The sequence below is a fragment of the Alosa pseudoharengus genome, unplaced genomic scaffold (assembly GCF_046254945.1).
Source record: "Alosa pseudoharengus isolate Yale_2024_CS ecotype anadromous, Long Island Sound unplaced genomic scaffold, YU_APseudo_1.1 YU_APseudo_1.1_scf_17, whole genome shotgun sequence".
NCBI classification, from domain to species: domain Eukaryota; kingdom Metazoa; phylum Chordata; class Actinopteri; order Clupeiformes; family Clupeidae; genus Alosa; species Alosa pseudoharengus.
This window is the reverse complement of record NW_027468640.1, coordinates 32,317,816-32,341,845: the sequence shown is the minus strand read 5'-3', so window position 1 is coordinate 32,341,845 and position 24,030 is coordinate 32,317,816. Positions and strand designations below refer to the sequence as shown.

Genomic DNA, 24,030 nt, shown 5'->3' with positions numbered 1-24,030 from the left:
TCTCATAACTGCTACTATATAATAACTGACATCAAACCTCAGCGGTTTTCTATTGGAAAACTTTCCACTCGCCGTGAGTCACTGACGAGGTGGCCGAGTGGTTAAGGCGATGGACTGCTAATCCATTGTGCTCTGCACGCGTGGGTTCGAATCCCATCCTCGTCGATTGCATTTGCAAAGAGTGTCATCTCTTTCCAAAGATACAGTATCGTTAAGGGGCATATTTTGACCTCGTAACTGCTAAAGATAATCAGTAATGTCAAAGCTCATTGCTTTTCCTTTGGAAAACTTTCCACTCATTGTGACTCAGTGACGAGGTGGCCGAGTGGTTATGGCGATGGACTGCTGACACATTGTGCTTGGGATATTTGATGCCCTATCTCACAACTGCCACAAATAATCAGCAATGTGAAACCTCGATAACTTTCCGTCAGAAAACATTCCACTTGAATGTGTCCAGTGACGAGGTGGCCGAGTGGTTAAGGCGATGGACTGCTAATCCATTGTGCTCTGCACGCGTGGGTTCGAATCCCTTCCTCGTCGATTCTATTCTTTCCGAAGATGCACTATCATTAAGGGCCATCTTTTCACCTATCTCATAACTGCTACTATATAATAACTGACATCAAACCTCAGCGGTTTTCTATTGGAAAACTTTCCACTCGCCGTGAGTCAGTGACGAGGTGGCCGAGTGGTTAAGGCGATGGACTGCTAATCCATTGTGCTCTGCACGCGTGGGTTCGAATCCCATCCTCGTCGATTGCATTTGCAAAGAGTGTCATCTCTTTCCAAAGATACAGTATCGTTAAGGGGCATATTTTGACCTCGTAACTGCTAAAGATAATCAGTAATGTCAAAGCTCAATGCCTTTCCTTTGGAAAACTTTCCACTCATTGTGACTCAGTGACGAGGTGGCCGAGTGGTTATGGCGATGGACTGCTGACACATTGTGCTTGGGATATTTGATGCCCTATCTCACAACTGCCACAAATAATCAGCAATGTGAAACCTCGATAACTTTCCGTCAGAAAACATTCCACTGAATGTGCCCAGTGACGAGGTGGCCGAGTGGTTAAGGCGATGGACTGCTAATCCATTGTGCTCTGCACGCGTGGGTTCGAATCCCATCCTCGTCGATTGCATTTGCAAAGGGTGTCATCTCTTTCCAAAGATACAGTATCGTTAAGGGGCGTATTTTGACCTCGTAACTGCTAAAGATAATCAGTAATGTCAAAGCTCAATGCTTTTCATTTGGAAAACTTTCCACTCATTGTGACTCAGTGACGAGGTGGCCGAGTGGTTATGGCGATGGACTGCTGACACATTGTGCTTGGGATATTTGATGCCCTATCTCACAACTGCCACAAATAATCAGCAATGTGAAACCTCGATAACTTTCCGTCAGAAAACATTCCACATAATGTGCCCAGTGACGAGGTGGCCGAGTGGTTAAGGCGATGGACTGCTAATCCATTGTGCTCTGCACGCGTGGGTTCGAATCCCATCCTCGTCGATTCTATTCTTTCCGAAGATGCACTATCATTAAGGGCCATGTTTTCACCTATCTCATAACTGCTACTATATAATAACTGACATCAAACCTCAGCGGTTTTCTATTGGAAAACGTTCCACTCGCCGTGAGTCACTGACGTGGTGGCCGAGTGGTTAAGGCGATGGACTGCTAATCCATTGTGCTCTGCACGCGTGGGTTCGAATCCCATCCTCGTCGATTGCATTTGCAAAGGGTGTCATCTCTTTCCAAAGATACAGTATCGTTAAGGGGCATATTTTGACCTCGTAACTGCTAAAGATAATCAGTAATGTCAAAGCTCAATGCTTTTCCTTTGGAAAACTTTCCACTCATTGTGACTCAGTGACGAGGTGGCCGAGTGGTTATGGCGATGGACTGCTGACACATTGTGCTTGGGATATTTGATGCCCTATCTCACAACTGCCACAAATAATCAGCAATGTGAAACCTCGATAACTTTCCGTCAGAAAACATTCCACATAATGTGCCCAGTGACGAGGTGGCCGAGTGGTTAAGGCGATGGACTGCTAATCCATTGTGCTCTGCACGCGTGGGTTCGAATCCCATCCTCGTCGATTCTATTCTTTCCGAAGATGCACTATCATTAAGGGCCATGTTTTCACCTATCTCATAACTGCTACTATATAATAACAGACATCAAACCTCAGCGGTTTTCTATTGGAAAACTTTCCACTCGCCGTGAGTCACTGACGAGGTGGCCGAGTGGTTAAGGCGATGGACTGCTAATCCATTGTGCTCTGCACGCGTGGGTTCGAATCCCATCCTCGTCGATTGCATTTGCAAAGGGTGTCATCTCTTTCCAAAGATACAGTATCGTTAAGGGGCATATTTTGACCTCGTAACTGCTAAAGATAATCAGTAATGTCAAAGCTCAATGCTTTTCCTTTGGAAAACTTTCCACTCATTGTCACTCAGTGACGAGGTGGCCGAGTGGTTATGGCGATGGACTGCTGACACATTGTGCTTGGGATATTTGATGCCCTATCTCACAACTGCCACAAATAATCAGCAATGTGAAACCTCGATAACTTTCCGTCAGAAAACATTCCACTGAATGTGCCCAGTGACGAGGTGGCCGAGTGGTTAAGGCGATGGACTGCTAATCCATTGTGCTCTGCACGCGTGGGTTCGAATCCCATCCTCGTCGATTCTATTCTTTCCGAAGATGCACTATCATTAAGGGCCATGTTTTCACCTATCTCATAACTGCTACTATATAATAACAGACATCAAACCTCAGCGGTTTTCTATTGGAAAACTTTCCACTCGCCGTGAGTCACTGACGAGGTGGCCGAGTGGTTAAGGCGATGGACTGCTAATCCATTGTGCTCTGCACGCGTGGGTTCGAATCCCATCCTCGTCGATTGCATTTGCAAAGGGTGTCATCTCTTTCCAAAGATACAGTATCGTTAAGGGGCATATTTTGACCTCGTAACTGCTAAAGATAATCAGTAATGTCAAAGCTCAATGCTTTTCCTTTGGAAAACTTTCCACTCATTGTGACTCAGTGACGAGGTGGCCGAGTGGTTATGGCGATGGACTGCTGACACATTGTGCTTGGGATATTTGATGCCCTATCTCACAACTGCCACAAATAATCAGCAATGTGAAACCTCGATAACTTTCCGTCAGAAAACATTCCACTGAATGTGCCCAGTGACGAGGTGGCCGAGTGGTTAAGGCGATGGACTGCTAATCCATTGTGCTCTGCACGCGTGGGTTCGAATCCCATCCTCGTCGATTGCATTTGCAAAGGGTGTCATCTCTTTCCAAAGATACAGTATCGTTAAGGGGCGTATTTTGACCTCGTAACTGCTAAAGATAATCAGTAATGTCAAAGCTCAATGCTTTTCATTTGGAAAACTTTCCACTCATTGTGACTCAGTGACGAGGTGGCCGAGTGGTTATGGCGATGGACTGCTGACACATTGTGCTTGGGATATTTGATGCCCTATCTCACAACTGCCACAAATAATCAGCAATGTGAAACCTCGATAACTTTCCGTCAGAAAACATTCCACTGAATGTGCCCAGTGACGAGGTGGCCGAGTGGTTAAGGCGATGGACTGCTAATCCATTGTGCTCTGCACGCGTGGGTTCGAATCCCATCCTCGTCGATTCTATTCTTTCCGAAGATGCACTATCATTAAGGGCCATGTTTTCACCTATCTCATAACTGCTACTATATAATAACTGACATCAAACCTCAGCGGTTTTCTATTGGAAAACTTTCCACTCGCCGTGAGTCACTGACGAGGTGGCCGAGTGGTTAAGGCGATGGACTGCTAATCCATTGTGCTCTGCACGCGTGGGTTCGAATCCCATCCTCGTCGATTGCATTTGCAAAGGGTGTCATCTCTTTCCAAAGATACAGTATCGTTAAGGGGCATATTTTGACCTCGTAACTGCTAAAGATAATCAGTAATGTCAAAGCTCAATGCTTTTCCTTTGGAAAACTTTCCACTCATTGTGACTCAGTGACGAGGTGGCCGAGTGGTTATGGCGATGGACTGCTGACACATTGTGCTTGGGATATTTGATGCCCTATCTCACAACTGCCACAAATAATCAGCAATGTGAAACCTCGATAACTTTCCGTCAGAAAACATTCCACATAATGTGCCCAGTGACGAGGTGGCCGAGTGGTTAAGGCGATGGACTGCTAATCCATTGTGCTCTGCACGCGTGGGTTCGAATCCCATCCTCGTCGATTCTGTTCTTTCCGAAGATGCACTATCATTAAGGGCCATGTTTTCACCTATCTCATAACTGCTACTATATAATAACAGACATCAAACCTTAGCGGTTTTCTATTGGAAAACTTTCCACTCGCCATGAGGCACTGACGAGGTGGCCGAGTGGTTAAGGCGATGGACTGCTAATCCATTGTGTTCTGCACGCGTGGGTTCGAATCCCATCCTCGTCGATTGCATTTGCAAAGGGTGTCATCTCTTTCCAAAGATACAGTATCGTTAAGGGGCATATTTTGACCTCGTAACTGCTAAAGATAATCAGTAATGTCAAAGCTCAATGCTTTTCCTTTGGAAAACTTTCCACTCATTGTGACTCAGTGACGAGGTGGCCGAGTGGTTATGGCGATGGACTGCTGACACATTGTGCTTGGGATATTTGATGCCCTATCTCACAACTGCCACAAATAATCAGCAATGTGAAACCTCGATAACTTTCCGTCAGAAAACATTCCACTGAATGTGCCCAGTGACGAGGTGGCCGAGTGGTTAAGGCGATGGACTGCTAATCCATTGTGCTCTGCACGCGTGGGTTCGAATCCCATCCTCGTCGATTGCATTTGCAAAGGGTGTCATCTCTTTCCAAAGATACAGTATCGTTAAGGGGCGTATTTTGACCTCGTAACTGCTAAAGATAATCAGTAATGTCAAAGCTCAATGCTTTTCATTTGGAAAACTTTCCACTCATTGTGACTCAGTGACGAGGTGGCCGAGTGGTTATGGCGATGGACTGCTGACACATTGTGCTTGGGATATTTGATGCCCTATCTCACAACTGCCACAAATAATCAGCAATGTGAAACCTCGATAACTTTCCGTCAGAAAACATTCCACTGAATGTGCCCAGTGACGAGGTGGCCGAGTGGTTAAGGCGATGGACTGCTAATCCATTGTGCTCTGCACGCGTGGGTTCGAATCCCATCCTCGTCGATTGCATTTGCAAAGGGTGTCATCTCTTTCCAAAGATACAGTATCGTTAAGGGGCATATTTTGACCTCGTAACTGCTAAAGATAATCAGTAATGTCAAAGCTCAATGCTTTTCCTTTGGAAAACTTTCCACTCATTGTGACTCAGTGACGAGGTGGCCGAGTGGTTATGGCGATGGACTGCTGACACATTGTGCTTGGGATATTTGATGCCCTATCTCACAACTGCCACAAATAATCAGCAATGTGAAACCTCGATAACTTTCCGTCAGAAAACATTCCACTGAATGTGCCCAGTGACGAGGTGGCCGAGTGGTTAAGGCGATGGACTGCTAATCCATTGTGCTCTGCACGCGTGGGTTCGAATCCCATCCTCGTCGATTGCATTTGCAAAGGGTGTCATCTCTTTCCAAAGATACAGTATCGTTAAGGGGCGTATTTTGACCTCGTAACTGCTAAAGATAATCAGTAATGTCAAAGCTCAATGCTTTTCCTTTGGAAAACTTTCCACTCATTGTGACTCAGTGACGAGGTGGCCGAGTGGTTATGGCGATGGACTGCTGACACATTGTGCTTGGGATATTTGATGCCCTATCTCACAACTGCCACAAATAATCAGCAATGTGAAACCTCGATAACTTTCCGTCAGAAAACATTCCACATAATGTGCCCAGTGACGAGGTGGCCGAGTGGTTAAGGCGATGGACTGCTAATCCATTGTGCTCTGCACGCGTGGGTTCGAATCCCATCCTCGTCGATTCTATTCTTTCCGAAGATGCACTATCATTAAGGGCCATGTTTTCACCTATCTCATAACTGCTACTATATAATAACTGACATCAAACCTCAGCGGTTTTCTATTGGAAAACGTTCCACTCGCCGTGAGTCACTGACGTGGTGGCCGAGTGGTTAAGGCGATGGACTGCTAATCCATTGTGCTCTGCACGCGTGGGTTCGAATCCCATCCTCGTCGATTGCATTTGCAAAGGGTGTCATCTCTTTCCAAAGATACAGTATCGTTAAGGGGCATATTTTGACCTCGTAACTGCTAAAGATAATCAGTAATGTCAAAGCTCAATGCTTTTCCTTTGGAAAACTTTCCACTCATTGTGACTCAGTGACGAGGTGGCCGAGTGGTTATGGCGATGGACTGCTGACACATTGTGCTTGGGATATTTGATGCCCTATCTCACAACTGCCACAAATAATCAGCAATGTGAAACCTCGATAACTTTCCGTCAGAAAACATTCCACTGAATGTGCCCAGTGACGAGGTGGCCGAGTGGTTAAGGCGATGGACTGCTAATCCATTGTGCTCTGCACGCGTGGGTTCGAATCCCATCCTCGTCGATTCTATTCTTTCCGAAGATGCACTATCATTAAGGGCCATGTTTTCACCTATCTCATAACTGCTACTATATAATAACAGACATCAAACCTCAGCGGTTTTCTATTGGAAAACTTTCCACTCGCCGTGAGTCACTGACGAGGTGGCCGAGTGGTTAAGGCGATGGACTGCTAATCCATTGTGCTCTGCACGCGTGGGTTCGAATCCCATCCTCGTCGATTGCATTTGCAAAGGGTGTCATCTCTTTCCAAAGATACAGTATCGTTAAGGGGCATATTTTGACCTCGTAACTGCTAAAGATAATCAGTAATGTCAAAGCTCAATGCTTTTCCTTTGGAAAACTTTCCACTCATTGTCACTCAGTGACGAGGTGGCCGAGTGGTTATGGCGATGGACTGCTGACACATTGTGCTTGGGATATTTGATGCCCTATCTCACAACTGCCACAAATAATCAGCAATGTGAAACCTCGATAACTTTCCGTCAGAAAACATTCCACTGAATGTGCCCAGTGACGAGGTGGCCGAGTGGTTAAGGCGATGGACTGCTAATCCATTGTGCTCTGCACGCGTGGGTTCGAATCCCATCCTCGTCGATTCTATTCTTTCCGAAGATGCACTATCATTAAGGGCCATGTTTTCACCTATCTCATAACTGCTACTATATAATAACAGACATCAAACCTCAGCGGTTTTCTATTGGAAAACTTTCCACTCGCCGTGAGTCACTGACGAGGTGGCCGAGTGGTTAAGGCGATGGACTGCTAATCCATTGTGCTCTGCACGCGTGGGTTCGAATCCCATCCTCGTCGATTGCATTTGCAAAGGGTGTCATCTCTTTCCAAAGATACAGTATCGTTAAGGGGCATATTTTGACCTCGTAACTGCTAAAGATAATCAGTAATGTCAAAGCTCAATGCTTTTCCTTTGGAAAACTTTCCACTCATTGTGACTCAGTGACGAGGTGGCCGAGTGGTTATGGCGATGGACTGCTGACACATTGTGCTTGGGATATTTGATGCCCTATCTCACAACTGCCACAAATAATCAGCAATGTGAAACCTCGATAACTTTCCGTCAGAAAACATTCCACTGAATGTGCCCAGTGACGAGGTGGCCGAGTGGTTAAGGCGATGGACTGCTAATCCATTGTGCTCTGCACGCGTGGGTTCGAATCCCATCCTCGTCGATTGCATTTGCAAAGGGTGTCATCTCTTTCCAAAGATACAGTATCGTTAAGGGGCGTATTTTGACCTCGTAACTGCTAAAGATAATCAGTAATGTCAAAGCTCAATGCTTTTCATTTGGAAAACTTTCCACTCATTGTGACTCAGTGACGAGGTGGCCGAGTGGTTATGGCGATGGACTGCTGACACATTGTGCTTGGGATATTTGATGCCCTATCTCACAACTGCCACAAATAATCAGCAATGTGAAACCTCGATAACTTTCCGTCAGAAAACATTCCACTGAATGTGCCCAGTGACGAGGTGGCCGAGTGGTTAAGGCGATGGACTGCTAATCCATTGTGCTCTGCACGCGTGGGTTCGAATCCCATCCTCGTCGATTCTATTCTTTCCGAAGATGCACTATCATTAAGGGCCATGTTTTCACCTATCTCATAACTGCTACTATATAATAACTGACATCAAACCTCAGCGGTTTTCTATTGGAAAACTTTCCACTCGCCGTGAGTCACTGACGAGGTGGCCGAGTGGTTAAGGCGATGGACTGCTAATCCATTGTGCTCTGCACGCGTGGGTTCGAATCCCATCCTCGTCGATTGCATTTGCAAAGGGTGTCATCTCTTTCCAAAGATACAGTATCGTTAAGGGGCATATTTTGACCTCGTAACTGCTAAAGATAATCAGTAATGTCAAAGCTCAATGCTTTTCCTTTGGAAAACTTTCCACTCATTGTGACTCAGTGACGAGGTGGCCGAGTGGTTATGGCGATGGACTGCTGACACATTGTGCTTGGGATATTTGATGCCCTATCTCACAACTGCCACAAATAATCAGCAATGTGAAACCTCGATAACTTTCCGTCAGAAAACATTCCACATAATGTGCCCAGTGACGAGGTGGCCGAGTGGTTAAGGCGATGGACTGCTAATCCATTGTGCTCTGCACGCGTGGGTTCGAATCCCATCCTCGTCGATTCTGTTCTTTCCGAAGATGCACTATCATTAAGGGCCATGTTTTCACCTATCTCATAACTGCTACTATATAATAACAGACATCAAACCTTAGCGGTTTTCTATTGGAAAACTTTCCACTCGCCGTGAGGCACTGACGAGGTGGCCGAGTGGTTAAGGCGATGGACTGCTAATCCATTGTGTTCTGCACGCGTGGGTTCGAATCCCATCCTCGTCGATTGCATTTGCAAAGGGTGTCATCTCTTTCCAAAGATACAGTATCGTTAAGGGGCATATTTTGACCTCGTAACTGCTAAAGATAATCAGTAATGTCAAAGCTCAATGCTTTTCCTTTGGAAAACTTTCCACTCATTGTGACTCAGTGACGAGGTGGCCGAGTGGTTATGGCGATGGACTGCTGACACATTGTGCTTGGGATATTTGATGCCCTATCTCACAACTGCCACAAATAATCAGCAATGTGAAACCTCGATAACTTTCCGTCAGAAAACATTCCACTGAATGTGCCCAGTGACGAGGTGGCCGAGTGGTTAAGGCGATGGACTGCTAATCCATTGTGCTCTGCACGCGTGGGTTCGAATCCCATCCTCGTCGATTGCATTTGCAAAGGGTGTCATCTCTTTCCAAAGATACAGTATCGTTAAGGGGCGTATTTTGACCTCGTAACTGCTAAAGATAATCAGTAATGTCAAAGCTCAATGCTTTTCATTTGGAAAACTTTCCACTCATTGTGACTCAGTGACGAGGTGGCCGAGTGGTTATGGCGATGGACTGCTGACACATTGTGCTTGGGATATTTGATGCCCTATCTCACAACTGCCACAAATAATCAGCAATGTGAAACCTCGATAACTTTCCGTCAGAAAACATTCCACTGAATGTGCCCAGTGACGAGGTGGCCGAGTGGTTAAGGCGATGGACTGCTAATCCATTGTGCTCTGCACGCGTGGGTTCGAATCCCATCCTCGTCGATTGCATTTGCAAAGGGTGTCATCTCTTTCCAAAGATACAGTATCGTTAAGGGGCGTATTTTGACCTCGTAACTGCTAAAGATAATCAGTAATGTCAAAGCTCAATGCTTTTCCTTTGGAAAACTTTCCACTCATTGTGACTCAGTGACGAGGTGGCCGAGTGGTTATGGCGATGGACTGCTGACACATTGTGCTTGGGATATTTGATGCCCTATCTCACAACTGCCACAAATAATCAGCAATGTGAAACCTCGATAACTTTCCGTCAGAAAACATTCCACATAATGTGCCCAGTGACGAGGTGGCCGAGTGGTTAAGGCGATGGACTGCTAATCCATTGTGCTCTGCACGCGTGGGTTCGAATCCCATCCTCGTCGATTCTATTCTTTCCGAAGATGCACTATCATTAAGGGCCATGTTTTCACCTATCTCATAACTGCTACTATATAATAACTGACATCAAACCTCAGCGGTTTTCTATTGGAAAACTTTCCACTCGCCGTGAGTCACTGACGTGGTGGCCGAGTGGTTAAGGCGATGGACTGCTAATCCATTGTGCTCTGCACGCGTGGGTTCGAATCCCATCCTCGTCGATTGCATTTGCAAAGGGTGTCATCTCTTTCCAAAGATACAGTATCGTTAAGGGGCATATTTTGACCTCGTAACTGCTAAAGATAATCAGTAATGTCAAAGCTCAATGCTTTTCCTTTGGAAAACTTTCCACTCATTGTGACTCAGTGACGAGGTGGCCGAGTGGTTATGGCGATGGACTGCTGACACATTGTGCTTGGGATATTTGATGCCCTATCTCACAACTGCCACAAATAATCAGCAATGTGAAACCTCGATAACTTTCCGTCAGAAAACATTCCACTGAATGTGCCCAGTGACGAGGTGGCCGAGTGGTTAAGGCGATGGACTGCTAATCCATTGTGCTCTGCACGCGTGGGTTCGAATCCCATCCTCGTCGATTGCATTTGCAAAGGGTGTCATCTCTTTCCAAAGATACAGTATCGTTAAGGGGCGTATTTTGACCTCGTAACTGCTAAAGATAATCAGTAATGTCAAAGCTCAATGCTTTTCATTTGGAAAACTTTCCACTCATTGTGACTCAGTGACGAGGTGGCCGAGTGGTTATGGCGATGGACTGCTGACACATTGTGCTTGGGATATTTGATGCCCTATCTCACAACTGCCACAAATAATCAGCAATGTGAAACCTCGATAACTTTCCGTCAGAAAACATTCCACTGAATGTGCCCAGTGACGAGGTGGCCGAGTGGTTAAGGCGATGGACTGCTAATCCATTGTGCTCTGCACGCGTGGGTTCGAATCCCATCCTCGTCGATTCTATTCTTTCCGAAGATGCACTATCATTAAGGGCCATGTTTTCACCTATCTCATAACTGCTACTATATAATAACTGACATCAAACCTCAGCGGTTTTCTATTGGAAAACTTTCCACTCGCCGTGAGTCACTGACGAGGTGGCCGAGTGGTTAAGGCGATGGACTGCTAATCCATTGTGCTCTGCACGCGTGGGTTCGAATCCCATCCTCGTCGATTGCATTTGCAAAGGGTGTCATCTCTTTCCAAAGATACAGTATCGTTAAGGGGCATATTTTGACCTCGTAACTGCTAAAGATAATCAGTAATGTCAAAGCTCAATGCTTTTCCTTTGGAAAACTTTCCACTCATTGTGACTCAGTGACGAGGTGGCCGAGTGGTTATGGCGATGGACTGCTGACACATTGTGCTTGGGATATTTGATGCCCTATCTCACAACTGCCACAAATAATCAGCAATGTGAAACCTCGATAACTTTCCGTCAGAAAACATTCCACATAGTGTGCCCAGTGACGAGGTGGCCGAGTGGTTAAGGCGATGGACTGCTAATCCATTGTGCTCTGCACGCGTGGGTTCGAATCCCATCCTCGTCGATTCTGTTCTTTCCGAAGATGCACTATCATTAAGGGCCATGTTTTCACCTATCTCATAACTGCTACTATATAATAACAGACATCAAACCTCAGCGGTTTTCTATTGGAAAACTTTCCACTCGCCGTGAGGCACTGACGAGGTGGCCGAGTGGTTAAGGCGATGGACTGCTAATCCATTGTGCTCTGCACGCGTGGGTTCGAATCCCATCCTCGTCGATTCTATTCTTTCCGAAGATGCACTATCATTAAGGGCCATGTTTTCACCTATCTCATAACTGCTACTATATAATAACAGACATCAAACCTCAGCGGTTTTCTATTGGAAAACTTTCCACTCGCCGTGAGTCACTGACGAGGTGGCCGAGTGGTTAAGGCGATGGACTGCTAATCCATTGTGCTCTGCACGCGTGGGTTCGAATCCCATCCTCGTCGATTGCATTTGCAAAGGGTGTCATCTCTTTCCAAAGATACAGTATCGTTAAGGGGCATATTTTGACCTCGTAACTGCTAAAGATAATCAGTAATGTCAAAGCTCAATGCTTTTCCTTTGGAAAACTTTCCACTCATTGTGACTCAGTGACGAGGTGGCCGAGTGGTTATGGCGATGGACTGCTGACACATTGTGCTTGGGATATTTGATGCCCTATCTCACAACTGCCACAAATAATCAGCAATGTGAAACCTCGATAACTTTCCGTCAGAAAACATTCCACATAGTCTGCCCAGTGACGAGGTGGCCGAGTGGTTAAGGCGATGGACTGCTAATCCATTGTGCTCTGCACGCGTGGGTTCGAATCCCATCCTCGTCGATTCTGTTCTTTCCGAAGATGCACTATCATTAAGGGCCATGTTTTCACCTATCTCATAACTGCTACTATATAATAACAGACATCAAACCTCAGCGGTTTTCTATTGGAAAACTTTCCACTCGCCGTGAGGCACTGACGAGGTGGCCGAGTGGTTAAGGCGATGGACTGCTAATCCATTGTGCTCTGCACGCGTGGGTTCGAATCCCATCCTCGTCGATTCTATTCTTTCCGAAGATGCACTATCATTAAGGGCCATGTTTTCACCTATCTCATAACTGCTACTATATAATAACAGACATCAAACCTCAGCGGTTTTCTATTGGAAAACTTTCCACTCGCCGTGAGTCACTGACGAGGTGGCCGAGTGGTTAAGGCGATGGACTGCTAATCCATTGTGCTCTGCACGCGTGGGTTCGAATCCCATCCTCGTCGATTGCATTTGCAAAGGGTGTCATCTCTTTCCAAAGATACAGTATCGTTAAGGGGCATATTTTGACCTCGTAACTGCTAAAGATAATCAGTAATGTCAAAGCTCAATGCTTTTCCTTTGGAAAACTTTCCACTCATTGTCACTCAGTGACGAGGTGGCCGAGTGGTTATGGCGATGGACTGCTGACACATTGTGCTTGGGATATTTGATGCCCTATCTCACAACTGCCACAAATAATCAGCAATGTGAAACCTCGATAACTTTCCGTCAGAAAACATTCCACTGAATGTGCCCAGTGACGAGGTGGCCGAGTGGTTAAGGCGATGGACTGCTAATCCATTGTGCTCTGCACGCGTGGGTTCGAATCCCATCCTCGTCGATTCTATTCTTTCCGAAGATGCACTATCATTAAGGGCCATGTTTTCACCTATCTCATAACTGCTACTATATAATAACAGACATCAAACCTCAGCGGTTTTCTATTGGAAAACTTTCCACTCGCCGTGAGTCACTGACGAGGTGGCCGAGTGGTTAAGGCGATGGACTGCTAATCCATTGTGCTCTGCACGCGTGGGTTCGAATCCCATCCTCGTCGATTGCATTTGCAAAGGGTGTCATCTCTTTCCAAAGATACAGTATCGTTAAGGGGCATATTTTGACCTCGTAACTGCTAAAGATAATCAGTAATGTCAAAGCTCAATGCTTTTCCTTTGGAAAACTTTCCACTCATTGTGACTCAGTGACGAGGTGGCCGAGTGGTTATGGCGATGGACTGCTGACACATTGTGCTTGGGATATTTGATGCCCTATCTCACAACTGCCACAAATAATCAGCAATGTGAAACCTCGATAACTTTCCGTCAGAAAACATTCCACTGAATGTGCCCAGTGACGAGGTGGCCGAGTGGTTAAGGCGATGGACTGCTAATCCATTGTGCTCTGCACGCGTGGGTTCGAATCCCATCCTCGTCGATTGCATTTGCAAAGGGTGTCATCTCTTTCCAAAGATACAGTATCGTTAAGGGGCGTATTTTGACCTCGTAACTGCTAAAGATAATCAGTAATGTCAAAGCTCAATGCTTTTCATTTGGAAAACTTTCCACTCATTGTGACTCAGTGACGAGGTGGCCGAGTGGTTATGGCGATGGACTGCTGACACATTGTGCTTGGGATATTTGATGCCCTATCTCACAACTGCCACAAATAATCAGCAATGTGAAACCTCGATAACTTTCCGTCAGAAAACATTCCACTGAATGTGCCCAGTGACGAGGTGGCCGAGTGGTTAAGGCGATGGACTGCTAATCCATTGTGCTCTGCACGCGTGGGTTCGAATCCCATCCTCGTCGATTCTATTCTTTCCGAAGATGCACTATCATTAAGGGCCATGTTTTCACCTATCTCATAACTGCTACTATATAATAACTGACATCAAACCTCAGCGGTTTTCTATTGGAAAACTTTCCACTCGCCGTGAGTCACTGACGAGGTGGCCGAGTGGTTAAGGCGATGGACTGCTAATCCATTGTGCTCTGCACGCGTGGGTTCGAATCCCATCCTCGTCGATTGCATTTGCAAAGGGTGTCATCTCTTTCCAAAGATACAGTATCGTTAAGGGGCATATTTTGACCTCGTAACTGCTAAAGATAATCAGTAATGTCAAAGCTCAATGCTTTTCCTTTGGAAAACTTTCCACTCATTGTCACTCAGTGACGAGGTGGCCGAGTGGTTATGGCGATGGACTGCTGACACATTGTGCTTGGGATATTTGATGCCCTATCTCACAACTGCCACAAATAATCAGCAATGTGAAACCTCGATAACTTTCCGTCAGAAAACATTCCACTGAATGTGCCCAGTGACGAGGTGGCCGAGTGGTTAAGGCGATGGACTGCTAATCCATTGTGCTCTGCACGCGTGGGTTCGTATCCCATCCTCGTCGATTCTATTCTTTCCGAAGATGCACTATCATTAAGGGCCATGTTTTCACCTATCTCATAACTGCTACTATATAATAACAGACATCAAACCTCAGCGGTTTTCTATTGGAAAACTTTCCACTCGCCGTGAGTCACTGACGAGGTGGCCGTACCCGCCAGTTTCTGGACTGCCTCCGAGGTCCTAACATTTCTCACAGGTCCTAACCAGGTCCGAACACATTCCTAACCAGATGAAAGAGTTTCAAACAAGGTCCGAACACAGGTCCGAACCAGGTCCAAACCATAGACTCTGATTTGAACAGTATAGGTCACGTGATGTGAGAGGGGCGGGATTATCGCCAGGTTATCGCTTTAGAGTGGCGGCCATTTTTTCCACCGCATCGACACAGAACCTATGCACAGAACACGGAGAAAAGGTTTGGAAACTTGATTAATACTCATAAAAGCAACACCGTAAAAAACAAAACAACAAACGGTTTCATTTCCCATCCCGTCAACATGATATTCAACTTGTATTTCAACTGTCTTGTTACGTGGCCGCTATGTTAACGGAGCTTCTGACTGTCGCTGTAAATAGAAACGTTACCGGCGGTACTCGCTCGGTCAAACTAGCACTGTGTGGCTATCGTGGGTATATTGGTGTATGACAGAATCAGAAGACCAATAATAACTTATTTATTTGTTTATTAGCGTATAAACTCTGCCTATTTCTCCGGAAAAGCCTTAACATGTTCAATAATTGTGGCAAGTTTCATCCCCTCCGGTAATGGAGCCTGGTATAGCTGCTAGCTAGTGTTAGCAGCTCAGCTAGCAGAGCAGTGGTATAGTGTTTGAGCAGAACAAATAGATGTGTCCAGATGTATTAAACATGCTTCATTGTGCCAAGTTTAATTATTAACAATAATGATACTTAATTTTGCCTGCTTTTATTTTGTGAAGCACTTTGTGCTACAGTTTCTTTGTAAGAAAAGATTGATTAATAAAACAGTAATGCAAAACATACCTATCTACCTACATAACATACACACTATACATACATACATAATATCCTCCGCTCTGTCTGTCTGTCTGTAGCATACACACATACATAACCTAGCTCGACATTAACCTGTTTTATATTTAATGCAGATGACTAAGACTGGAAAGCCAGATAGCTATTGGAGGGACATCTGCTTCAAATATGCACAGGGCCAATTCCACTTTTCAACTGGCAAACGGCCAGGGGCCAAGAAATGGAAAAAGGCCTTGGAGAGAATTGATGCTTGCCCCCTGCAGAGCCATACTAAGGATCTGTTTGGGAGAAGCCTTCAGTGCTCCTGTGGGTTCCACAAGGTAGGTGAAATTATTTATTGTTTGGTGTTTTTTTTGTTTCACTGTATAGTCACTGTAGCATGTGGATTTATTTAATGAACAATATATATCTGTATAATTCTGGGGAAAACTAGTAGTGTAGTATTCTTAGTTGCATGTAGCATGGCCCTCTTTTTGTATTTGTCAGCCAACAGATCAGTCATCAGGCGTTGGGTCCAGTGAGGCAGGAGGAGTTGAGACGGAGGCAGGGCGAGTCCGACTCAGCACGGAGATAGGGAGAGGAGGCATGGAGACAGGCATGGAGACAGGTAGAGGAGACACGGATGCAGGGGGAGTCCGACACCACACACAGGCAGGGAGAGGAGACACGGATGCAGGGGGAGTCCGACACCACACACAGACATGGAGAGGAGACACGGAGGCAGGGGGAGTCAAAGACAACACAGAGGTAGGGAGAGGAGGCATGGAGACAGGCATGGAGACAGTTAGAGGAGACACCGAGACATGGAGAGGAGACACGGATGCAGGGGGAGTCCGACACCACACACAGGCAGGGAGAGGAGACACGGATGCAGGGGGAGTCCGACACCACACACAGACATGGAGAGGAGACACGGAGGCAGGGGGAGTCAAAGACAACACAGAGGTAGGGAGAGGAGGCATGGAGACAGGCATGGAGACAGTTAGAGGAGACACCGAGACATGGAGAGGAGACACGGATGCAGGGGGAGTCCGACACCACACACAGGCAGGGAGAGGAGACACGGATGCAGGGGGAGTCCGACACCACACACAGACATGGAGAGGAGACACGGAGGCAGGGGGAGTCAAAGACAACACAGAGGTAGGGAGAGGAGGCATGGAGACAGGCATGGAGACAGTTAGAGGAGACACCGAGACATGGAGAGGAGACACAGATGCAGGGGGAGTCCGACACCACACACAGACATGGAGAGGAGACACGGAGGCAGGGGGAGTCCGACACCACACACAGACATGGAGAGGAGACACGGAGGCAGGGGGAGTCCGACACCACACACAGACATGGAGAGGAGACACGGAGGCAGGGGGAGTCCGACACCACACACAGACATGGAGAGGAGACACGGAGGCAGGGGGAGTCAAAGACAACACAGAGGTAGGGGGAGGAGACACAGACACAGGAGCATCAGTGCAGTGCTATAAGTGCAACCAGCTTGTGGGGGGAGACACATTTTCAGAGCACCTGTCTGACCACCATACGGAGGAGATGTGTGACACCTGTGGGGCCAAGGTGCAGGGTACTGTTGGTCTTTTGAACCATATCCAACAGGTTCACTATGCACTACTAACATCAAAGGCAACGCCACTTCTGCTCCTTCCTTCAAGTAGTTCTGTCACGCCACACCACACTACCACCACAAAAGTACTGCCATCAAAGACAACGCCGTCTCTGGCCCCTCCTTCAAGTAGCTCTGCCACGGCACACCACACTGCAACTCCACACACCTCAAAACCAAAACCAACCTCGATTAATTGGAAAGGTTTTCTTCCTGACCAATTTCGTAGAGTAGTCCAGGAAGCAGATCAGGTGTGGATCGCCAAATGCCTATATGAGCCTACAGGCCAGCTGAAACGGAAAGTTCAAGCCTGCTGGTTTCACCCTCCACTGGAGCCCAAACCATCTCCTCCTGAGCCTGGGTGGTACTTCCGGCAGAGAATGTTCATCTGGGCACCAATGAGGATGTGGGGGATTCCTCTAAAGTGCCCACAATGTTCCTCGAAAATGAACAGCTCCGGGATATACAGAAAGGTCAGGGAGGTGATCGATGTGGATAGCCGTTACTACCTAGTGGGAGGGGACTATCCACGTTGCAGTAAATGTTCTCAGCCGGTCTGCCCATGGAGCCAGGAAATACTCTCCCAGGTGGATGTGGCACACAGGAGCCTGTTCCCCGCTGTCCTCACAACACAACTGGCTCTGGACAGGAAATGTATGACTTTCCTGAAGCCAAGGACCAGTGGTAACAGTTCCTCCTACCTCCAGTCTGCAATCGAGGAAGCTCACAGCGAGGAGTGGGCACGGCAGACTATCCGCTATCTCTCAGACTGTGAGCGCCATATGAAGATGGCTACCTTCGTCCCCTCTTCTGCTGTATATCCTCCTCCACCACCCTTCAGGCCCCTTCCACTTGCTCAATGGTTCGAGACGGTCCACTCCAACGACATCCTCAGCCATGTAGATGAGATGAAGGGAGTGATCACGTCTACCTATGGTAGCATTCTTAAAATGGATTCAACAAAGAAGGTTAGGGTTTCAACAGTAAAAAAGTATATAAAATAGAACATGAATAATTACAACAAAACAGGAAATTGGTTTACTTCGTAATGCTTGTGTTTGTTTTACAGATCACTAAGAAGCTGGCTGGTGGTATCGGGGACAGTGCTGCGTGGATGTCGAACATTGGCAATGAGTTTGGCCAGGTGTTGAACTCTGTTCTGACAACGGGTGAAGGTGCAGGGTTGGAAGAGTTGTGCCAAGGCATCGTCACTCGGTACAAGAATGCGGGCCAAGCTGAACCTGAGGTCATCTATGTTGACCGGGATTGCTGCAGCCAGTCAGGTGGATGAAAATTGCGCTCTCTCTCTCTCTCTCTCTCTCTCACACACACACACACACACACACACACACACACACACACACACTCACTCACTCACTCACTCACTCACTCACTCACTCACTCACTCACTCACTCACTCACTCACTCACTCACACACACACACACACACACACACACACACACCGTTAGAACCATTTGTAGAACCATTTGTATTAAATGTATTTATTTACTTAATCATGGTCTATGCTATTATGCATGGTTGTTTTTTACAGGTGTGTCTTCAGTGTCTAAGCTCTTTCACCCATGGAGGTCTGCAGTGCGCTTGGACAGCTTCCATTTCATGAGACGCTTTAACTGCGGCCTCACTACAGAACACCACCCTCTCTATGGCACCTTTTGTGCCAAGCTTTCCTCCTGCGTTTTTGAATGGGACCAGGAGGATGTGCAACGCCTGAAGGAGGCCAAGAGAGCGGAGTGGAAGAGCAGCCACAGCGGACATACTCCCACTGAAGAACAGCTCATGGCCACCATCAGCCCAGGGGAACTGAAAAGACACTGCAGGAGGACGCGTGGAGTTGAGGAGATGCGGAGCATGATTTCAGGGCTGCTGGAATCAGTGTGGGAGCTGACAGACACCACAGGGCTGCGTCTGGTGAGCCATGACCGTATGCGCCATGTGTGGGAAGTGCAGCAGAAGCACCTGGAGTGCCTACAAGACCCTCCAGGTGTTGCACTGTACACGAAGGTGGGGACACTCCAGAAGGGCGGCAAAGAGCTGGACATCCTTAGGTGTGGTAGGGGGTCCTCCTCCTTGGAAAGTTTTCACCGACACCAATGTGCTTTTATTCCAGGTACTTTCGCATCAAGACATACTTTATTGTATGTGTTGTCGGGTATTCATATGTATTCACTTTACAATAATGGTTGACTGAACAGAGTATTTTGTTTCTTAGGTTGGCGGTGCAATGCTGTACATATGCAAATGTACATGCTGGAGGGGGCATCAAGATGGAACATGGGCCGGGCCAAGGAGGCAGTAGATGTAGAGGGGGCCTCAACCCTAAGAAGCTTTGATGTTCGCTTGATGTCCCACCTTAACAACTTAAGCCAGCGCGTCCATGGTTGTGCTCTGGTGCCAGAGTTCACCCTACCGGGGAAACCCACTGGTAAGAGAGATCTCAGAGCAACACTGGTTGCTCAGAATATTACATCCCCTCCTCCTCTTTTTCTTAGCCACCCCCCTACTCAGAGGACATGCATTTCCTTGGTGCGAAGATTGTGCTATTCATGTAGGAGATGGATGTGTGTATGTATGTCCTTTCTTCATCTTTGTGTTTATACTGGTTACAGGCGAGCGCATAGCAGTGGAATATTTATTGGCCCAGACCAACAGAGGTGACCTGCTGGCTCCATCGCAGGTCTCTGAAATCCCCTCGCAGGTGCTTGAGGAGGAGGATGATCCAGATGACACCATCAGCATGCCTGACATTGTCTGCCAGTCAGCTGAGATAGGGGCTGGTGATCCTCCAAGTGCTGTGGACGGTGACACTGAACCCGAACCCCTTGTCACAGAGGTCAATAACTCTTTCTATAACACCTTACTCAAAAACACAATATTTAACTGAAGTAAATGTGGTTACATTTTAATAAGACAATTGAATGTAAAATCAGCACTGCTCACATATTAGAAACAAGAGTGTACATTTATTTGCTTGGTTTTTCTTTTTCTCACTCATCACTTTTCAGACCAGCCAATGTGACTCGAGGGGCGTTGTGGGATGGGAGGCAGTTGATGCCCTTGCAGCCTACCTAGTTGGCTTGAATCGTACCATCACCGCCTTGTCAGCCAAGGAGGAGGCGGACATAGTCCACCTGTACACAGCTCTCCATGCCATGGACAAGAAACCTTCAAGGTACAAAATAGTAATAATTCTGTACACCAAAATTAAACATACATTCCATGGAATGAATGAAGCATATGGATGTCTCTCACCGTGTAGGTACACCGAGAAGGCTAAGAAAAAAGCACACGCGTCAGGGGGACCGTGGAGAGCACCCAGGAAGCCGAGTGGCTCTGCTCCTGGACAGCAGGCGGCAGAGAGGTGCTTGACCACAATTTGCTATGATTTTGGATTCAATACAAATTATTGATTAAGAGACTGCACGTGTCACTGTGAAAAGTATTTATTAAGTGTAAATTATTTTATTGCAACCCCTATTGTCATTGTCACTTGGTTCTTCATGACTTTACATCCTTGTTCACAGTCCAGATCATATCATCCTTCTCTCCCCCAGACTATACATGACTCACGGCCAAGCAGCTCAGGACCCTGAAGTACACAGAGTCAGTGAGTGTGTTTGCCTCAGACTTGCCAAAGAGTTTGAACAGTCACGCAACAGGCCAAAGGACACAAAGGGGAAAACCATGCCCATCCCTCAGTCCATTGTCAGCGTCTACAGCCACATCAAACAGCTGCTGGAGGACAGCAGGGTTGTCCTGGACCAGACGAATCTGGTTTTGGTGCCGGTTAACAACACCACAGTCTCATCATGGTATGTGTTATTTCATTTACCTTTCCCATACAGTCAAGACAGTATATAAAGATTTAACCTCATGAACCTGCATGCTTGTTAGAAAATATGTAATAACCTTAGGGAGAGAGGATAGGCTTACATGTATAAAATAATGATTGTTTGTCTTGTAGGCTGCTTAGGAGGGATAAGAGGAAGGGCAGGGACATGCTGCTGCAAGGCACTGTACTTCCCAAACAGCTGCACCTGGCCAAGGAGCCTCTCCCTGCAATGAACACACTTCCGGCTGCCCCTGTGCAACATACACATGAAGCGATGACATTTGAGGAGCCTGAAAACCACGAGGGGGAAGCTTTCCCCCGCCAGCGCACTCTAGCGGCAAACAGGCCTGTGTTCTCTCCGCCATCTCCGCCTCCCCAGTTGCCTCCACAATTTGGGCCAGCTTCTCCATTCCAGCAAGCTCCTCAGTTGCAGCATGCTCCTCCATTTCCGCATGCTCCTCCATACCCGCACTTTACATTTCCGCATGCTCCTCCATATCCGCACTATACATTTCCGCATGCTCCTCCATTTCCGCATGTTCCTCCATTTCCTCATGCTCCTCATGCTCCTCCATTTCCGCATGCTCCTCATGCTCCTCCATTTCCGCATGCTCCTCCATTTACCTATGCTCCTCCATTGCAGCAACCTCCTCCAGAGTGCCTTCCATCCCAGCCAAGGCAACGTGCCTGGAGGCTGAATAAAGCTGCCCAGGAGGATGAGGAGCTAGTGTCAAGGGGGGAACCGCCACGGAAGAGGCTGACAAAGGAAAAGTACCACTACACCTGTAAGGGGTGTGGCCAGGACAAAAATAAAAGGACTGGACACACCCAGCTGAAGGGGCGGTGGTACTGTCCAGCCTCAGGACTGACCCTGGATGACTGGAGGAAGAGTGTATAGTTGCTGTCACCATTACTTCTCTCTCTCTCTCTCTCTCTGTCATTTGTCTGTCTCTCTGTTGTTCGTCTCTGTCTGTCTCTCTGTTGTTTGTCTGTCTGTTAGAATAAAGTTTAATCATTTTATTTGAGCCAAGAACAGTCTTCACGTTTTTATTTCATTTCCTCTTGAATACCAGGACGGTGAGTGTCATCCATTGAATGTGATTGTTAAAACTAAAGCCAGAATTACTTGCAGAATCATTTTACATTTATTCACAAAACCCAACACTCTGCTCAATTTGGAATTTGTTTTATTCACTTGTGCTACACAGATGTAGTCTCTCAAATAATTGAGTTTACTTAAAAAAAGGAGGGGAAACATGAGTTATTTATGTTTACAGTTATACAATATTAATACTGTTATAGCTTTAAATGTAGCATGATACATTTTGAGTTAATTATTTGAATATTGATTTGTTTACATCACAAAATATGTTTATTTACAAGAGAATGTGCTTTAAATGCATTCATGTGCATGATTGCATAATCACAGGGTTGCTACTGTGGTGGTTTGTATGGAAAAGAGTTCCTGTGTTAAAAATGACTACGTTACCCAAAATGCATTGCCTGTGTACTTCCGGAATGCACTGTGAGACTGGAGAAAAAGCGAAGATGCAAGTGATATTGCCACAGCAGAGGTTCGAATCCCGCAAGAGACATGAAAATTAAAGTGATGATAAACCTTGCAATAAATGCACAACTATGTGTAAACAATGTTGAGAAGATAAGAGAGTAGATACAAATTGATATAGTGTACGTTTTCCTCCTTTTTTCTCCTTTTCTTTTTCTCTCTTTCCCCCCTCTTTCCTCTCTTTTTTTTTCTTTCCCCCCCCCTGGGCAGTCCCTTTTGCCCCATTTTTGGCCGAGTGGTTAAGGCGATGGACTGCTAATCCATTGTGCTCTGCACGCGTGGGTTCGAATCCCATCCTCGTCGATTGCATTTGCAAAGGGTGTCATCTCTTTCCAAAGATACAGTATCGTTAAGGGGCATATTTTGACCTCGTAACTGCTAAAGATAATCAGTAATGTCAAAGCTCAATGCTTTTCCTTTGGAAAACTTTCCACTCATTGTGACTCAGTGACGAGGTGGCCGAGTGGTTATGGCGATGGACTGCTGACACATTGTGCTTGGGATATTTGATGCCCTATCTCACAACTGCCACAAATAATCAGCAATGTGAAACCTCGATAACTTTCCGTCAGAAAACATTCCACTGAATGTGCCCAGTGACGAGGTGGCCGAGTGGTTAAGGCGATGGACTGCTAATCCATTGTGCTCTGCACGCGTGGGTTCGAATCCCATCCTCGTCGATTGCATTTGCAAAGGGTGTCATCTCTTTCCAAAGATACAGTATCGTTAAGGGGCGTATTTTGACCTCGTAACTGCTAAAGATAATCAGTAATGTCAAAGCTCAATGCTTTTCCTTTGGAAAACTTTCCACTCATTGTGACTCAGTGACGAGGTGGCCGAGTGGTTATGGCGATGGACTGCTGACACATTGTGCTTGGGATATTTGATGCCCTATCTCACAACTGCCACAAATAATCAGCAATGTGAAACCTCGATAACTTTCCGTCAGAAAACATTCCACTGAATGTGCCCAGTGACGAGGTGGCCGAGTGGTTAAGGCGATGGACTGCTAATCCATTGTGCTCTGCACGCGTGGGTTCGAATCCCATCCTCGTCGATTCTATTCTTTCCGAAGATGCACTATCATTAAGGGCCATGTTTTCACCTATCTCATAACTGCTACTATATAATAACTGACATCAAACCTCAGCGGTT

General features: G+C 46.6%; 43 non-coding genes across 43 annotated transcripts; all 43 read left to right on the top strand.

Moving 5' to 3' along the window:
• The first annotated feature begins 83 nt into the window (after positions 1–83).
• On the top strand, positions 84–165 carry trnas-gcu (transfer RNA serine (anticodon GCU)). Its single transcript has one exon. It is a non-coding gene; the product is annotated as a tRNA-Ser (tRNA).
• A 512-nt stretch (positions 166–677) lies between these two features.
• On the top strand, positions 678–759 carry trnas-gcu (transfer RNA serine (anticodon GCU)). The gene has a single exon. It is a non-coding gene; the product is annotated as a tRNA-Ser (tRNA).
• Positions 760–1,054: 295 nt separating this feature from the next.
• Positions 1,055–1,136, top strand: trnas-gcu (transfer RNA serine (anticodon GCU)). Its single transcript has one exon. It is a non-coding gene; the product is annotated as a tRNA-Ser (tRNA).
• Positions 1,137–1,431: 295 nt separating this feature from the next.
• trnas-gcu (transfer RNA serine (anticodon GCU)) lies at positions 1,432–1,513 on the top strand. The gene has a single exon. It is a non-coding gene; the product is annotated as a tRNA-Ser (tRNA).
• A 511-nt stretch (positions 1,514–2,024) lies between these two features.
• Positions 2,025–2,106, top strand: trnas-gcu (transfer RNA serine (anticodon GCU)). Its single transcript has one exon. It is a non-coding gene; the product is annotated as a tRNA-Ser (tRNA).
• A 134-nt stretch (positions 2,107–2,240) lies between these two features.
• Positions 2,241–2,322, top strand: trnas-gcu (transfer RNA serine (anticodon GCU)). The gene has a single exon. It is a non-coding gene; the product is annotated as a tRNA-Ser (tRNA).
• Positions 2,323–2,617: 295 nt separating this feature from the next.
• Positions 2,618–2,699, top strand: trnas-gcu (transfer RNA serine (anticodon GCU)). The gene has a single exon. It is a non-coding gene; the product is annotated as a tRNA-Ser (tRNA).
• A 134-nt stretch (positions 2,700–2,833) lies between these two features.
• Positions 2,834–2,915, top strand: trnas-gcu (transfer RNA serine (anticodon GCU)). Its single transcript has one exon. It is a non-coding gene; the product is annotated as a tRNA-Ser (tRNA).
• Positions 2,916–3,210: 295 nt separating this feature from the next.
• trnas-gcu (transfer RNA serine (anticodon GCU)) lies at positions 3,211–3,292 on the top strand. Its single transcript has one exon. It is a non-coding gene; the product is annotated as a tRNA-Ser (tRNA).
• A 295-nt stretch (positions 3,293–3,587) lies between these two features.
• On the top strand, positions 3,588–3,669 carry trnas-gcu (transfer RNA serine (anticodon GCU)). Its single transcript has one exon. It is a non-coding gene; the product is annotated as a tRNA-Ser (tRNA).
• A 134-nt stretch (positions 3,670–3,803) lies between these two features.
• On the top strand, positions 3,804–3,885 carry trnas-gcu (transfer RNA serine (anticodon GCU)). Its single transcript has one exon. It is a non-coding gene; the product is annotated as a tRNA-Ser (tRNA).
• A 295-nt stretch (positions 3,886–4,180) lies between these two features.
• Positions 4,181–4,262, top strand: trnas-gcu (transfer RNA serine (anticodon GCU)). Its single transcript has one exon. It is a non-coding gene; the product is annotated as a tRNA-Ser (tRNA).
• Positions 4,263–4,773: 511 nt separating this feature from the next.
• Positions 4,774–4,855, top strand: trnas-gcu (transfer RNA serine (anticodon GCU)). The gene has a single exon. It is a non-coding gene; the product is annotated as a tRNA-Ser (tRNA).
• A 295-nt stretch (positions 4,856–5,150) lies between these two features.
• On the top strand, positions 5,151–5,232 carry trnas-gcu (transfer RNA serine (anticodon GCU)). The gene has a single exon. It is a non-coding gene; the product is annotated as a tRNA-Ser (tRNA).
• A 295-nt stretch (positions 5,233–5,527) lies between these two features.
• On the top strand, positions 5,528–5,609 carry trnas-gcu (transfer RNA serine (anticodon GCU)). The gene has a single exon. It is a non-coding gene; the product is annotated as a tRNA-Ser (tRNA).
• A 295-nt stretch (positions 5,610–5,904) lies between these two features.
• Positions 5,905–5,986, top strand: trnas-gcu (transfer RNA serine (anticodon GCU)). Its single transcript has one exon. It is a non-coding gene; the product is annotated as a tRNA-Ser (tRNA).
• Positions 5,987–6,497: 511 nt separating this feature from the next.
• Positions 6,498–6,579, top strand: trnas-gcu (transfer RNA serine (anticodon GCU)). The gene has a single exon. It is a non-coding gene; the product is annotated as a tRNA-Ser (tRNA).
• Positions 6,580–6,713: 134 nt separating this feature from the next.
• On the top strand, positions 6,714–6,795 carry trnas-gcu (transfer RNA serine (anticodon GCU)). Its single transcript has one exon. It is a non-coding gene; the product is annotated as a tRNA-Ser (tRNA).
• Positions 6,796–7,090: 295 nt separating this feature from the next.
• trnas-gcu (transfer RNA serine (anticodon GCU)) lies at positions 7,091–7,172 on the top strand. Its single transcript has one exon. It is a non-coding gene; the product is annotated as a tRNA-Ser (tRNA).
• Positions 7,173–7,306: 134 nt separating this feature from the next.
• trnas-gcu (transfer RNA serine (anticodon GCU)) lies at positions 7,307–7,388 on the top strand. The gene has a single exon. It is a non-coding gene; the product is annotated as a tRNA-Ser (tRNA).
• Positions 7,389–7,683: 295 nt separating this feature from the next.
• On the top strand, positions 7,684–7,765 carry trnas-gcu (transfer RNA serine (anticodon GCU)). The gene has a single exon. It is a non-coding gene; the product is annotated as a tRNA-Ser (tRNA).
• A 295-nt stretch (positions 7,766–8,060) lies between these two features.
• trnas-gcu (transfer RNA serine (anticodon GCU)) lies at positions 8,061–8,142 on the top strand. Its single transcript has one exon. It is a non-coding gene; the product is annotated as a tRNA-Ser (tRNA).
• A 134-nt stretch (positions 8,143–8,276) lies between these two features.
• trnas-gcu (transfer RNA serine (anticodon GCU)) lies at positions 8,277–8,358 on the top strand. Its single transcript has one exon. It is a non-coding gene; the product is annotated as a tRNA-Ser (tRNA).
• Positions 8,359–8,653: 295 nt separating this feature from the next.
• trnas-gcu (transfer RNA serine (anticodon GCU)) lies at positions 8,654–8,735 on the top strand. The gene has a single exon. It is a non-coding gene; the product is annotated as a tRNA-Ser (tRNA).
• Positions 8,736–9,246: 511 nt separating this feature from the next.
• trnas-gcu (transfer RNA serine (anticodon GCU)) lies at positions 9,247–9,328 on the top strand. The gene has a single exon. It is a non-coding gene; the product is annotated as a tRNA-Ser (tRNA).
• A 295-nt stretch (positions 9,329–9,623) lies between these two features.
• trnas-gcu (transfer RNA serine (anticodon GCU)) lies at positions 9,624–9,705 on the top strand. The gene has a single exon. It is a non-coding gene; the product is annotated as a tRNA-Ser (tRNA).
• Positions 9,706–10,000: 295 nt separating this feature from the next.
• On the top strand, positions 10,001–10,082 carry trnas-gcu (transfer RNA serine (anticodon GCU)). The gene has a single exon. It is a non-coding gene; the product is annotated as a tRNA-Ser (tRNA).
• A 511-nt stretch (positions 10,083–10,593) lies between these two features.
• trnas-gcu (transfer RNA serine (anticodon GCU)) lies at positions 10,594–10,675 on the top strand. The gene has a single exon. It is a non-coding gene; the product is annotated as a tRNA-Ser (tRNA).
• A 295-nt stretch (positions 10,676–10,970) lies between these two features.
• On the top strand, positions 10,971–11,052 carry trnas-gcu (transfer RNA serine (anticodon GCU)). The gene has a single exon. It is a non-coding gene; the product is annotated as a tRNA-Ser (tRNA).
• Positions 11,053–11,186: 134 nt separating this feature from the next.
• trnas-gcu (transfer RNA serine (anticodon GCU)) lies at positions 11,187–11,268 on the top strand. The gene has a single exon. It is a non-coding gene; the product is annotated as a tRNA-Ser (tRNA).
• A 295-nt stretch (positions 11,269–11,563) lies between these two features.
• trnas-gcu (transfer RNA serine (anticodon GCU)) lies at positions 11,564–11,645 on the top strand. Its single transcript has one exon. It is a non-coding gene; the product is annotated as a tRNA-Ser (tRNA).
• A 134-nt stretch (positions 11,646–11,779) lies between these two features.
• On the top strand, positions 11,780–11,861 carry trnas-gcu (transfer RNA serine (anticodon GCU)). Its single transcript has one exon. It is a non-coding gene; the product is annotated as a tRNA-Ser (tRNA).
• Positions 11,862–11,995: 134 nt separating this feature from the next.
• trnas-gcu (transfer RNA serine (anticodon GCU)) lies at positions 11,996–12,077 on the top strand. The gene has a single exon. It is a non-coding gene; the product is annotated as a tRNA-Ser (tRNA).
• A 295-nt stretch (positions 12,078–12,372) lies between these two features.
• trnas-gcu (transfer RNA serine (anticodon GCU)) lies at positions 12,373–12,454 on the top strand. The gene has a single exon. It is a non-coding gene; the product is annotated as a tRNA-Ser (tRNA).
• A 134-nt stretch (positions 12,455–12,588) lies between these two features.
• trnas-gcu (transfer RNA serine (anticodon GCU)) lies at positions 12,589–12,670 on the top strand. The gene has a single exon. It is a non-coding gene; the product is annotated as a tRNA-Ser (tRNA).
• Positions 12,671–12,804: 134 nt separating this feature from the next.
• Positions 12,805–12,886, top strand: trnas-gcu (transfer RNA serine (anticodon GCU)). The gene has a single exon. It is a non-coding gene; the product is annotated as a tRNA-Ser (tRNA).
• A 295-nt stretch (positions 12,887–13,181) lies between these two features.
• Positions 13,182–13,263, top strand: trnas-gcu (transfer RNA serine (anticodon GCU)). Its single transcript has one exon. It is a non-coding gene; the product is annotated as a tRNA-Ser (tRNA).
• A 134-nt stretch (positions 13,264–13,397) lies between these two features.
• On the top strand, positions 13,398–13,479 carry trnas-gcu (transfer RNA serine (anticodon GCU)). Its single transcript has one exon. It is a non-coding gene; the product is annotated as a tRNA-Ser (tRNA).
• A 295-nt stretch (positions 13,480–13,774) lies between these two features.
• Positions 13,775–13,856, top strand: trnas-gcu (transfer RNA serine (anticodon GCU)). Its single transcript has one exon. It is a non-coding gene; the product is annotated as a tRNA-Ser (tRNA).
• A 295-nt stretch (positions 13,857–14,151) lies between these two features.
• trnas-gcu (transfer RNA serine (anticodon GCU)) lies at positions 14,152–14,233 on the top strand. The gene has a single exon. It is a non-coding gene; the product is annotated as a tRNA-Ser (tRNA).
• Positions 14,234–14,367: 134 nt separating this feature from the next.
• On the top strand, positions 14,368–14,449 carry trnas-gcu (transfer RNA serine (anticodon GCU)). Its single transcript has one exon. It is a non-coding gene; the product is annotated as a tRNA-Ser (tRNA).
• A 9,024-nt stretch (positions 14,450–23,473) lies between these two features.
• Positions 23,474–23,555, top strand: trnas-gcu (transfer RNA serine (anticodon GCU)). The gene has a single exon. It is a non-coding gene; the product is annotated as a tRNA-Ser (tRNA).
• Positions 23,556–23,850: 295 nt separating this feature from the next.
• On the top strand, positions 23,851–23,932 carry trnas-gcu (transfer RNA serine (anticodon GCU)). The gene has a single exon. It is a non-coding gene; the product is annotated as a tRNA-Ser (tRNA).
• The last annotated feature ends 98 nt before the right edge of the window (positions 23,933–24,030 follow it).